We start from the raw sequence: 13,204 nt of genomic DNA on the forward strand, positions 1-13,204 counted from the left end.
GCCGTAATACACATTCCGTGTAATCATGAGCAAATAAAGGGTGGGTAGAGAAAACAAGGTAATCATCACAGTACATTAGGAAAAAATCCATGAATCATTGCATAGTAAAATATAAAATAGATACATGCATATACAATGGGTGGGATAATCCTCGCCTCCTTGTCCTTAATAGAATTGAAAATTCTTGTCACGAATGTTTGCAAATTTTGAATTCTATTTCAGGACAGGAGGCTCCGATTATGCTTGTTCAAAGCTCCTCCACCACAACAGAAGCCACAGTAGGAACAGGCTTGAAGTAAAATGTCTTAAACACAGAATCTGAGGACCAGTCAGCAGCTTTCATAATGTCACATAAAGTGACACCCAACGAAAAAGCCTTAGAGGCCATGGCTCCCCGAGCCGAGTGAGCACCAAACACAGAAACATCAATGCCCGCTTCACCCATGAGCCATCGTACCCAACGAGCCAAAGTGGCTGGAGCAACGGGGCGAAAGGGCTTTTGCAAGGCCATCAACAATTGGCCCTGCATGTCAGACCGATGAAGAGAAGTACTCACCTCATAATCTTTAAGACATTGAACCACACAAAGGTTAGGACGAGCCGGAAAAGAAGGGTAAGAGATGACCTCCGTGTTAGTTTTAGTGCGCCGAGAAAGGCGAAAGGAAACACCCTCAGGCGTGAAGCTACGACCCGCGAGATCTAAAGCGCGGACGTCTGAGATTCGCTTGCAAGAAAGCAAACACAATAACATAGTAAGCTTGGCTGAAAGTTGTTTACGAGTCAATAAGGAATTAACCGGCCAGGCTTCCAGAAAACGTAAGACCACTGAAACGTCCCATAAGGAAACATATTTAGACCGAGGAGGAGTAGCCATACGAATACCTTTCAGAATCTTGGCCACGAGAGGATGTTCACCAACAGGTTTCCCATCTACAGGAAGATGACCCGCCGAAATGGCGGAACGGAAATTGTTGATTGTGCAGTAAGCCAAACCCGAAGAAGATGACAGAGAAGACAAAAAATTGCATATCAAAGAGATATCAGCCGATGTGGGATCAACTTGCCGTTGAGTACACCAATCACTCCAACGTTTCCAGGAGCTTCGGTAACGTTTGTGAGTGTTAGGGGCCCAGGCGTTGCTGAGGAATCTGGTAGCGTCCGCAGAAAGGCCTGGCACCGTCCAACGTTCCCCGAAATTTGCCACGCCAGGAGAAGGAGGGATCCGGATTGAACCAGGGGATGCGGATTCTGCAGTGGATCTAGAAGGAGATTCGCCTTCTGAGGAAGAAGAAAGGGCAGGTCGCATGCCATCTCCAGAAGAACAGGGAACCACGGCTGAGCCCTCCAGAGAGGGGCAATCAGAATCAATTCCGCCTGAAAGCGCGTCACATAGGCCAGAACTCTCGGGAGCATCATGAAAGGAGGAAACGCATAACAGAGGGTCGACGGCCACGTCTGGAGGAAAGCATCGGTGGCCAGAGCTTCCGGGTCCGGTCTCCAACTGAAAAACTGGGGAAGTTGGGTATTGAGACGGGACGCAAAGAGGTCGATCCGACACGGACCCCAACTGCGAAGTAGTTGTTGAAACACCCGAGGATGGAGTCTCCAGTCGCTGAAGTCCTTCAGATATCTGGAGTTCCAGTCCGCCACAAGATTGCGAGACCCGGGGAGGTACTCTGCAATAACTGTGATCTTGTGCTGAAGGCAATAATGCCAGAACTCCTTGGCAATCTCCGCCAACAACCTCGATCGAGTCCCCCCCAGTTTGTTGATGTAACGCACTGCGGAGACATTGTCCATCCTGAGAAGGATGCAGCAGTGGGACTGAAGAGGCGACAGGCATTTGATCGCAAACGACCCCGCCAGCAACTCCAAACAGTTGATGTGGAGTGAAAGTTCCTGTGGAGACCACCGTCGCCCCGTCGAGATTGGACCGCAACGAGATCCCCAGCCCCAACGACTGGCATCTGATTCGATCACAATCTCTGGAGAGGAGCCGAAAAGAGCCCTGCCGTTCCAGGCCTCCATGTGATCTAACCACCATTGCATCTCCACTCTGGCCTCCTCCGAGAGAGGAATCAAATCGGAATACCGTAGGCCTCGCTGAAGATGTTGAATTTTCAGACGTTGAAGGGCCCGATAATGTAGCGGGGCTGGAAATATCGCTTGCAGGGAAGACGCCAAAAGACCGACTACTCGTGCTAACAACCTCAAAGACACAGTCGGACTCGAGATAATGGAATTCAATTCCCTCTTGATATATCGAATCTTCTGTTGGGGAAGCAGAAGCTGACAAGTGATGGAGTTGACTCTGAACCCCAAGAAATCGATCACCTGAGAAGGATGAAGAACAGATTTGGGAACATTCACCAGAAACCCGAGTGACTGAAGAAGGTCTATGGTCCAGTCTAGATGAGTCATTAGTTTGACCGGACAATCCGCCAGAAGGAGGATGTCGTCCAAATAAATGATCAAACGAACCCCGCGACTGCGGAGAGATTCCACTACAGGACGTAACAGTTTCGTGAAGCACCACGGTGCTGACGAAAGGCCGAAGGGAAGGACCTGATACTGATACCAAGTCCCCAGCCATTGAAACTGCAGAAAACGGCGATGGGGACGGAAGACCGGGACCGAGAGATAAGCATCTTTGAGGTCCAGACGAACCATCCAATCCCGCTCCCTCAAGAGATCTCGCAACAGATGGATGCCCTCCATCTTGAAGTGTCTGTACACTACCTCCGCATTGAAATCCTTCAGATTGAGGACCAACCGTGATCCCCCTCCCTTCTTCTCCACCAGAAAAATCGAACTGGCAAATCCCTGAGGATGGCGCACTGTCGGCACAATGGCCCCCTTCAATACCAGAGACTTGAGTTCCTCTGTGATGAACTCCTGACTTTGCCTCGAAAAGTGAAGAGGGAAGGGAGGACGAGACTGGTGGATGGGATGATAGAATTCGATTTTGAATCCCTGAACCGTTTCCAGCACCCAAGCATCGCCTGAGATTGCGCGCCAATTGGCTAGAAAATGGCGGATCCTGCCCCCCAGAACAACACTGCATGCAGGAAGAAGCCTCACCTGAAGTGGCGGAATCCTGATATCCGCCGGAGTTGCCGCCTGAACCTCCTTTCCTGTACTGCCCCCGTCCTTTCCTGGAAGGGTAGAAGTTAGACCGCTGGGCATAACCGGAATCCTGCTGGCCTCCCTTATGGGACTGGTACCCACGTTGATTGGGTTGGTATTGACCACGGCTGGACGAGCGTCCCCTGTTTCGTCCGGCCTTGCTGAAAACCGGACGCATGGCCCGCTTCAAGGTGGCCTGTGCCTTGTCAATACTACTAAAAGTATTGACAAAATGTGTGAGCTCCTTTAAGAAGGGCTGGCCGAAAAGAAGACCCTGAGCAGCAGCCCCTGCCTCAGAAGAAGAAAGTTCGGACAATTTAGGGTCCAGTTTCAGCAGGATTGAACGCCGACGTTCACTTGAGAGGGCACAGTTGGCGTTCCCTAAAAAGCAGACGGCCCGCTGTGCCCACTGAATGAGTTCGTCAGGATCAACAGTGGAAGATACTTCCTTGGCACGGAAGCCCAGATCTAACATTTTAGTGATAGGACCAAGGAGGTCCAAGACCTTATCCTGGCAAGCCCGCCAGGAACGGTCCAGACCCTTCTTGGGGTCCTTAGAAAATTTCTTCATGTATGTCAGCATTGTAGGGTCGACCTCAGGCGTGTCCGCCAGGTTATCCGCTAAATCTGGCTGCGGACACTCCGAGCGAAGGCGTGCACGCACGTCCTTATCAAAAGGGTGTCGGATATACTGCTGAACATACTCCGCCACAGCCGGGGAGGGAAGCCAGGCAGAAGAATTAGGGTGCACAATATCCTCAGGCTCAAAAGTCAAGACAGGGGGCTGAGAGCAGGCGTCAACAAAATGTTCTTTACATTTACGTTTTTTGGGGGGAGGAGGCAAAACCTCCGAGGAGGAGGAGGAAGCATCATGGTCGTCGCTCTCAACAATGACAGGGACAGCCTTAGACTTGGAGGACAATGACCGAGCTAGTCTCCGAAAATCAGAAGAATGGGCATTACCAGGAGATGAGGACTTCTTGGAAGGAAGCCAACCTTGCTGTTGCGCATATTGCGTCAAATGGCGCTTTAGGGGTGTAATGGCGCGAGCCATCGCCTTGTTCATAGAGTGCTGAACGCCTTTGTCCAGTGCCTCAACGAGGTCCTGCTCAAAAGATTCGGACCCCTCCTCCTCCTAGTCACCTTCCTCCTCATAATAATAGGAGCCACTCATGATACACAGGAAGCGTGTGAATATAGCCCACCAGGTGACAAGGAATCCGGTATGTCAGTGACACAGTCTGAGGGAGTGAAAAACCTCACAGTCAGCAAGTTTAAGCAGAAAAAACTGCGTAATAAACAATAGTTAGAGCGTGGAGGGAGGCTTGCCGACCAAAAACACAACCACTCTAGGCAAAGCCTATGCTAATTATCAACCGGGACCGTTTTTGCAAGCTCCGGTGTCAAAACGGGACCAGCTGACAGGCAGTGGGCGTTGTCGTCTTCAGACGCGGTCAGGAGCCGGCGCTGCGATGTCAATAAACGCAGCTGCGCGAGGAAAGCCCTGCGTGACAAAGGTCGCGCATGCGCAGTCACCCGGCTCGCCCGACAGCCAAGGAATCTGCTCGCGCTGAACGCGCGCGAGGCAGGACCGTCCCAAACTCCCTCCACCAGAAACGGGACAAACGGCAGCAAGTGCCCGACCCAGGGAGGTGACACACGCTCCCACCGCGCGCGCCGGTCGAGAATTAACAAACGACCAAAACGGCAGCAAGAGCGCGAGATAAGCGCCGAAGCAAACAGCACACAGCGCATACAAAGCGGTATGAATTACATGCAAAATACAAGTTAAAGAACAATGTAATAACAAATATGCACTTAACTGGCTGCGGAGCAGCAAAGAAAGAGGAAGTGGTTACCTCTGAGACAGTTTATATACTATTGGTGTACTCTATGGTTACCCTGGGTTCATGGGTAACGTAGTTTTGTTTTTTCTTTACTGTTCTGTGATTGGCTGCTACTTGTCAGTAAAGAAATGAGTATAAGCATAATCGGAGCCTCCTGTCCTGAAATAGAATTTAGTGGGCCTGCATCGACTTCCTTTACCCTCCTATCTGGTCTAACATACGGGCCCGAGAGTCTAACACGTGGGGGAGGTGTAGCCGGCATTTAGGGCAAGTAAATGCTGTGATATTGTTCATGGCCGTTAAAGGGATCAAAAGACATCTAAGTGTTCCCATTCCTGGATCTAACCTCCGTAGTTCTTCTCTAGTATACATTGTAGTTTCTAGGGCCGACCGGCCAGGAGGATTGGCCCTGAGCCCGGTCCAGGTGAGCGCAGACGGGCGCAGACTGGATTGCCTTTGTGGCGCCCGCTGCGTGCGTCAGCTGTGCGTCAGCGTGCCTCTTAAGTAGGCAGGCGTTTGACTACTAGGCCGCTAACCGGCCCGATGGCAGTCCCTCACTCCCTTCCGCCTCCCTCCCTCCTCTAAGTGCAAAAAAGGTCAAATTTGCGGCAAGAGTAAAAACCCCACAATTATAAAACAGTTAAAAGTTTAAAAACAACACCATAATGTGCAGTAGTAGACCAGTTTAAAAGTTAAAAGCTTTTCACAAGAACACAGTAGCAGCAATACAAATCACCCCCTGGAGAGCATTTAACACAGCTTCATCCAGGCAGGCAGCACTGCGCTTTCGCATCAGCGTGCCTCTTAAGTAGGCAGGCATCTGACCACTAAACCACTAACCGGGCCGATGACAGGCCCTCACTCACTTTCGCCTCCCTCCCTCCTCTAAGTTGAATTGAAGAATCGAAGGTTGACGAATGTAGCATCATAGCGCAACTCTAGCCAGTACAAGACCTTCAAGACAGAAAAGGACCCGCAGAAAGTTTCATTTATCATCGGTCAGAAAATTGCTTATATGACCAAGTTAAGTAGTGCAACACAACTTGATACAGAGCCTTCATTCATACAGTACAATAACACTAAAGGTAGTGATAACCAAGTACAGAAAGTGCAACAAGCAGTGACAGCCAGGTACAAGAGAATGCTGCAAGGGGAAGCAGAGGAAAGTAAAGGAGAGTTACAAGTGGTGAAAACCAGGTAAAATGCAGAAGGCTGAGAGTGGTGACGAACAAGAGCGAGAGCCACTACTCACCATCAAAGAAAAAGATGATGCCTCCTCACCTCCAGTTGGGCACAACGGTCCGAGCATTAGTCAGCAGGCTGATGCCCACAGCAGTGACTCCTGGCCAGAAGACGCTGAAGTTCAAGTGCGACCTGAACAACATATAATCCTGGCAGCAGCTGCAGGAAACAGAACAAAGTATGATGCCGCAGTTTTCTTAAACTCGTTGTCTTCATTGGATACTGCCAAGCAGCAGAGTCTTGGTACCCTATAGACTGCTTGGATCGAAACACTGAAGATTTCAAAGATGTGCTAAAAATAACCAATGACAAAAATGTCTTCAAATATCTTAAGAACATAGCAGTAGAAGGAGTAAAAGAAATGATAAAGGAGATACCACAGATAGACAGAGTATCTTACCAGGATGTCAAGGTGGCATTGAACATCAAGTGCATTTGGATTGCCGAACGTTGACAATAAAAGGTACCTTTTCAGTCAGGAGAGACAGAGACATGGTGAACTGATGGATGAATTAGTTGAAAAACTGGAAATGCTCATCAACCTGTCACACTCACCTCGAGGGACGCAGTAGCAGGGCGTGCGGCGAGCAGGAAGTCGGCGTTCGCTCGCGTCCTAGGACCAGATTACATTTCCCATGTTTCCTGTTTCCGGGTAGGCGCGCACGCATTCCGATGACGGTCCTACCCAGAATTCATTTATGCTGGGCGGCAGCAGCGATCCGTGCTGCGAATTCCGTTCGGCAAGGACGCTGGACTAAGGAAGAACCACGCTCTGGGATACTTCAATGATTTTGGACGCTTTCTAGAAGGACGGTAAGGGTGAAGTTGTCACCCCTCTGGGGGCACACCTTTATATCTTCCCAAAGATGTGATTTGGAACTATGTGCTCAGTTTCGTACTGCTACCCTAATCATTGAGGTGGAAGCTATACCTCCAATGTGTACTGTTTCTAGAAGTATTGTGTGACGCGTAAAATATACCTTATCCATGGATTCGTATGCATGTCATTAGCTGTGCTGAAACAGCAAAGGAGTGCTTGACATGAGGGTAATGTCAGTACCGTTTATTTCATTCTGATGATGGGTATCCCTAAATACTTTATATGCTCTTGTGATCTCTCTTCCTAGCAGGGGCCTTGGTGTGAGTTAGGCTCAACCCCTTCTGTGATGCAAGTACCGACAATCATTGTGGTGGGTACAGTGTGAGTGAGTAGTGTCCGAGTTGTGTAACTTCTTAGTGCATTGAAACTTGACATTGAGTGTTTTCTCATTTGTTTTGCATATAAAGAGCCTTCATATACACAATATCCTCACCAAGAACCTGGTTACAAGAATGCACGTTCTTTTTTTCCGTTACAGGTAGTTATTGCTCAGTCTAGTGATATGAGTTTGAACATGTATTATGGAAGTAGTACAGGCCTTTAATTGTGTTTTTTGTGTTGTAAGTCTCCCTTCCCGCTGTCCCCATCCTTTCCTTCTCTCGCTTAATCATTCTTACCCTCTGCACTGTTATAGCATCAGAGGGTGGAGCGATTGAGAGGTGGACCCATTTGAACAACGCACCGATCCTGGGAGTTTGGAATAAAACCTTGACAGAATTTGCAGCCCAAGAATTTATTCTCTCCTGATCGGTGTTTGGTTGATGATGGCCACCTTAGAGGATGTTATGACAGCCTTGGTTATGGTTCAACAGGAATTAGCTGCCTCTAGGGCGGAAACCACTGTTTAGTAGAGTATACATCAGGATATCCTTGCTCAAATCAAAATTCCTTTTCTCCTCACCTCCCCTCAGACTAAGAACATGCCCACCAACTCTTCTGGGTCACCTCTGCCTCTACTGCTGTCGTGGCCACGATCTCTGCCCGGAAACTCTTTCAGAAATACTGAGCAAAATTAAATCAGGTTCCCCGCTGGACCCATTGCCCGTCCCCATTCTGCGTTCTCTGAACTCTTCACATCTATCCACTATCTGTAAGATGCTAAACCTCTCACTCACTACTGCCACTGTTCCTAGTTGTTGGAAACATGCCATGGTCACCCCGTTACTGAAGAAACCACAGGCGGATCCAAAAATATCCGCCAATTATCGTCCCATTTCTTTATTACCGGCATTCTCGAAAGTTTTGGAAAGACACATCCACTTCCATCTTTCAAAATTTGTGACAGACAATAATCTGTTACATCCCTCTCAATCGGGATTTCGCCCTGGTTTCTCTACGGAGACGACCTTGTTGGGCGTTACAGACAACTTGCGTCTGCTTTTGGATCGAGGAGAAACAGTTGCGCTGATCTTGCTCGATCTCAGCGCAGCTTTTGATACTGTGTTACACAGTATCCTTCTCAAATCCCTTGCTGCCGTTGGCATTGGCAACAAAGCATTGGACTGGCTTACATCTTTTCTGTCTGACCGCACTTTTCAAATTTTCTCTAAGTCATCATCTTCTAAGAGTCACTCCTCTCCCCATGGGGTACCCCAAGGGTTTATTCTTAGCCCTCTGCTTTTTAATTTATATGTCACACCTTTAGCTTTTGTTGCATAATGTTCGGGATTAAATCTTTTCTCATACGCCGATGACTCACAAATTGTTTTTTCACTCTCCCAAATTAATCCCACGGCCCCCTCCCCTTTGCAAACTGGACTCACCAAGATAGCCGAATGGATGAATAACAACCTACTCAAGTTGAATGGCGGGAAGACGGAGGTCCTGATTCTTGGCAACAAACCTGATCTCTGGAACCTGACTCATTTGCCCACTTCCATGGGTCCCCTTCCAACTCCATCTGAACAAGTACGAAACTTGGGAGTTACTATCGACAGAGGCCTCACCATGAAAGATCAGGTCAACAGAGTCACAGCCATCTGTTTTACCATCCTACGATGGCTGCGTAAAATTTTCTGGATGATCCCTAAAAACCCCCAGAGATCTGTCGTGAACGCCTTGGTGACCTCCAGTTTGGATTACGGCAACGTACTCTATCTGGGGTCTCCAAAGGCCGTCACACGTCGCCTTCAGCTAGTTCAAAATGCTGCAGCTCGGCTCCTCTGTGGCTGTCGTAAACGTGACCACATCACAGAACGCCTGAGAGACCTGCATTGGCTTCGCGTTGAAAACCGGATCAAGTTTAAAGCGCTGTGCTTTATGCACAAGATCAAAGCCGGATCAGCACCCCTCTACCTCCAAGCCCTTGTCAGTCCTTACCTTCCAGCTCGCTCTCTTCGTTCCTCATCTCACCATCTTTTTAATGTACCAAGGTTCAAACTTACCAGAATGGGAGGTAGTTCCTTTTCGAACTTAGGACCCAGACTGTGGAATTCACTTCTACTGGCCCTACGGATGGAAAATAGTCATACGAGATTTCGCAAAGCAGTGAAGACCTGGCTCTTCGACCTCTAATTCTTCTGTCTCATGTTGTCGGTCTGTCTCTTAGCGCCGGGAAACCCTTTTGGGTAGCTGTCGCACTCAACAAAATCAATTAATAAATAAATAAATTAATAAATTTACAAGGCCATGTTGATTTGTTACAGAGAAACCCGTTTGATATGGACGCAGGTAAAGGTAGCAAAGCCATGTGGTCCTCAAGTTCCTTTACTGGAGTGGCACCACCATTGTCGGTGGACTTTCCCACACCTATACCTTTGGCGTCCCCTGAAAGGTTTACAGGGGATGAGAGCAAGGTACTGGTTTTTATGACACAGGTTTTGTTGCACTTCACCTGTAAACCTAACGCATTTCCTCCTAATCAAGCGAGGGTGGCTTTCCTTATTTGATATCTGGCTGGAGATGCCGCCTTGTGGGCTATTCCGTTGGTTCGTAATGATGATCCTCTGTTGTACGATTGGGATGGATTTAGAAAAGAGTTTGAGAATATTTTTGATAGATGAGCCCATAGTCTCGCAGCAGATAGGGAGTTGCTGGAACTGAGGCAAGGCAATAAAGATCTAGTTGTGTATTTGAATACCTTTCAGCGATTGATATCAGACACTGGATGGCCTGAGGATAAGAGTGCAGCCTTGTTTCATCAGGGATTATGAGATGAGCTCAAAGATGTGATAGCCCAGGTAGATTCTCAACCATCCACGTGCATTGATCTAATTAATTTGGCCTTGAGGTTAGATACTAGAATGAATGATTGTAGGGCTGATAGGAGAAGACCTGATAGGTTTTTTTCTAGATAAGAGAAACAAAGGTTCTCTAAACCTAGCACGGCCGGAGGGCCTGAACCTATGGAGATAGGAACGGTTACGGCTCCTTTATCACAGTAGGAACGAGACCAAAGACGCAAGAATGGATTATGTTTGTATTGTGGCAAGAAAGGCCATTTTGTAAGGGTTTGTCTAGCCAAACCCAAGACTAAACCCGGGTTTGGTATCATGAATGTACCTATGTCCCCTAAGTCGGAAAACTAGAATGCTCAATGGTAAAAGGGGGGGGGGGCTTTTTGAGCGGCTTAGTAATCCTTCAACTCAGGAGATACGTCACGTCAAAACATTTTAGGATCCCTATCTGTAGCCAGTTGCCTAATGGGTGGAGAGACCTGGAAGCTATGATAGACTCAGGGGCCACTGGGTTGTTTATGAATGATAACTTGGCATCTAACTTACAGTTGTCCTTGGTTAAGAAAGAGGTACCTGAAACTGTCTTGGCCATAGATGGGAGGGAATTGATCACAGGACCCGCCAGTTTCTCCACAAGTGCCTTCTTATTGCGCAGCACGCCTCAACACGTAGAATCCCCAACCTTCAACATCATTCGTGCACTGCAGTATGGCATTATTCTGGGGGACTGAGAGTGGTTTTCTTCCCTCCCTCTCCCGTTGTTGATACCTATTATTCTGGGGTCACGGTATACAACGACCATAAAAATCTACACTTTATGAGGTCAGCCCGCTTATTGTCCCCTAGACAAATGCGCTGGATGCTGTTTTTCTCGGAATTTGATTACATGGTTACCTACAGACCAGGTGCAGAGAATGGGAAAGCAGATGCTCTTACCAGACAGGAAACAGTGTGAGGCCAGGAGAATTAACCAACTCTTTCTATATTGGCCCCTGATCATTGTTGATACCTATTATTCTGGGGTTACCTAGGTTGATCAAGCACAATCCTTCCATAGACTGGGTTTCCAGGACGGTTCTCATTAACAGTCTGGAAAGGTAGGAACATGGCAGCCAAGCTTTAGCCACACTTCTTCACATTGCTACCACGGCAGAGCAGGATATTACTTTACCAGTGAAATATGAACTATACAGGGAAGTGTTCAATGAACAACAAGCCAATGTGTTACCCCCTCATAGGTCTTATGACAGTCAAATCGGCCTAGTGCCAGGTGCGGTAGTACCTCTCTATGCTCTCACGGACACGGAAAAAGACATTCTAAAGTCCTATTTGAATCAATATTTGGCGAATGGCTTCATAAGACCCTCTAAGTCTCCTGCAGCCTCCCCTTTTTATTTCATACCGAAAGCAAACAGGGAAAATCGCGCATGCATAGATTTTAGAGCCTTGAACCACATCACCATAAAAAACAGGTATCCCCTACCTCTCATCCCTGTTCTATTAGATCAGGTGAAAACAGCTCAAATATACACACGGCTGGACTTAAATGGAGCCTATTACTTAGTCAGGGTAAGGAAAGGTGATGAGTGGAAAAACGCTTTTCGCACTCGTTTTGGGTTATTTGAATATACAGTGATGCCCTTTGGGCTATGTAATGCTCCAGCTGCATTTCAGTTTTTTTTAATGAAGTGTTGCAGGAGTATCTGGATGTTTTCACAGTAGTTTATATTGACGATATTTTGATTTATTCTGATTTTGTGGACCAGCATTACCAGCATGTGTGTTTGGTCCTGCAAGCCTTGGTGACAATGGGTTATTCTGCAGGCTGAGTAAATGCGAATTCCATGTTCAGAGGGTGGAGTTTTTAGGAGTAATCATTTCACCTCAAGGATTGGAAATGTCCGATCGTAAAATAAAAGCTGTGAAAGATTGGCCACAACCAGGCAATGTGAAGGAAGTCCAATTTTTTTTGGGCTTCACTAATTTCTACCAAAGGTTCATACTAAGCATGGGCGAATTTTGCGAATCTGGCGTTCGCGAATTTGCGTATTTTCGAACTCGCAATCAGCAAAATCCGCGAATTCTCGCGAATTTGCGGATTTTTTTGTTTTTATAGTGTTCGCAAGGGTTTCTGCCAGTTCGCGAGGATTTTGTACCAGTTCGCAATTGCGAACTTACTTGTCGGCACGCAACGGTCGCGACTATGTTGTTTCTACGTCTGGTTCATCATCACAGGTTCACAGCACCCTCTGTTTCAACATAGCCACCCTCTGTTTCACCCATGCCACCCTCTGGTACATCAATGCCACCCTCTGGTTCATCATCATCACTGTAGATTATGGGGGGGAAAAGCAAGCACACCCGCCCTGCTTCAACTGACATGAATTAATTTGGGGTTGATTTATTAATATATCACTGTTTTAAAATTCCAGTCTGGCACCTGCTTCCTTATCTGTCATTTGCATTCTGTTGCAGTGCAATTTTTTTTCCCAGGACCTTTGTGGCCTACTTGTAGCTATTCTATGATCCGGCTGTGAGGGTCAGAGCAGGGTCATACAACTGTTGCAACTAGCAACTGAACTCTGGAGGGGCCCCAGTCAGGAAGCACTACAGGGAATGGTTACTAATGATGAATTTGAACTTTTGCACCTGCTGAGTGCTTTCAGTTTAGCAAAACTCATTTTTCTGCAGAACAGCAAATGTAATGCCCCAAACAAACTTACTTGTGAAAGTTGATTTCTAATCCAAAAGTGATCCAAAGAAAGTCAAAAGGCCTCAAATCCAAAAAAGGGCAGGCAAATGTCAACCTGAGGAGTTATTCTGATAAAAATCATCATTTTCAGAAGGTCTATGCTGCTTGCTAGTGGATTTCTTGTGCAGATTTGCAAATTTTGTAATTTCGCGAGTGCGAGATTGTTGCTGCCCGCCGCACC

The sequence above is a fragment of the Lissotriton vulgaris genome, chromosome 2_2 (genome assembly GCF_964263255.1).
Source record: "Lissotriton vulgaris chromosome 2_2, aLisVul1.2, whole genome shotgun sequence".
Taxonomy (NCBI): domain Eukaryota; kingdom Metazoa; phylum Chordata; class Amphibia; order Caudata; family Salamandridae; genus Lissotriton; species Lissotriton vulgaris.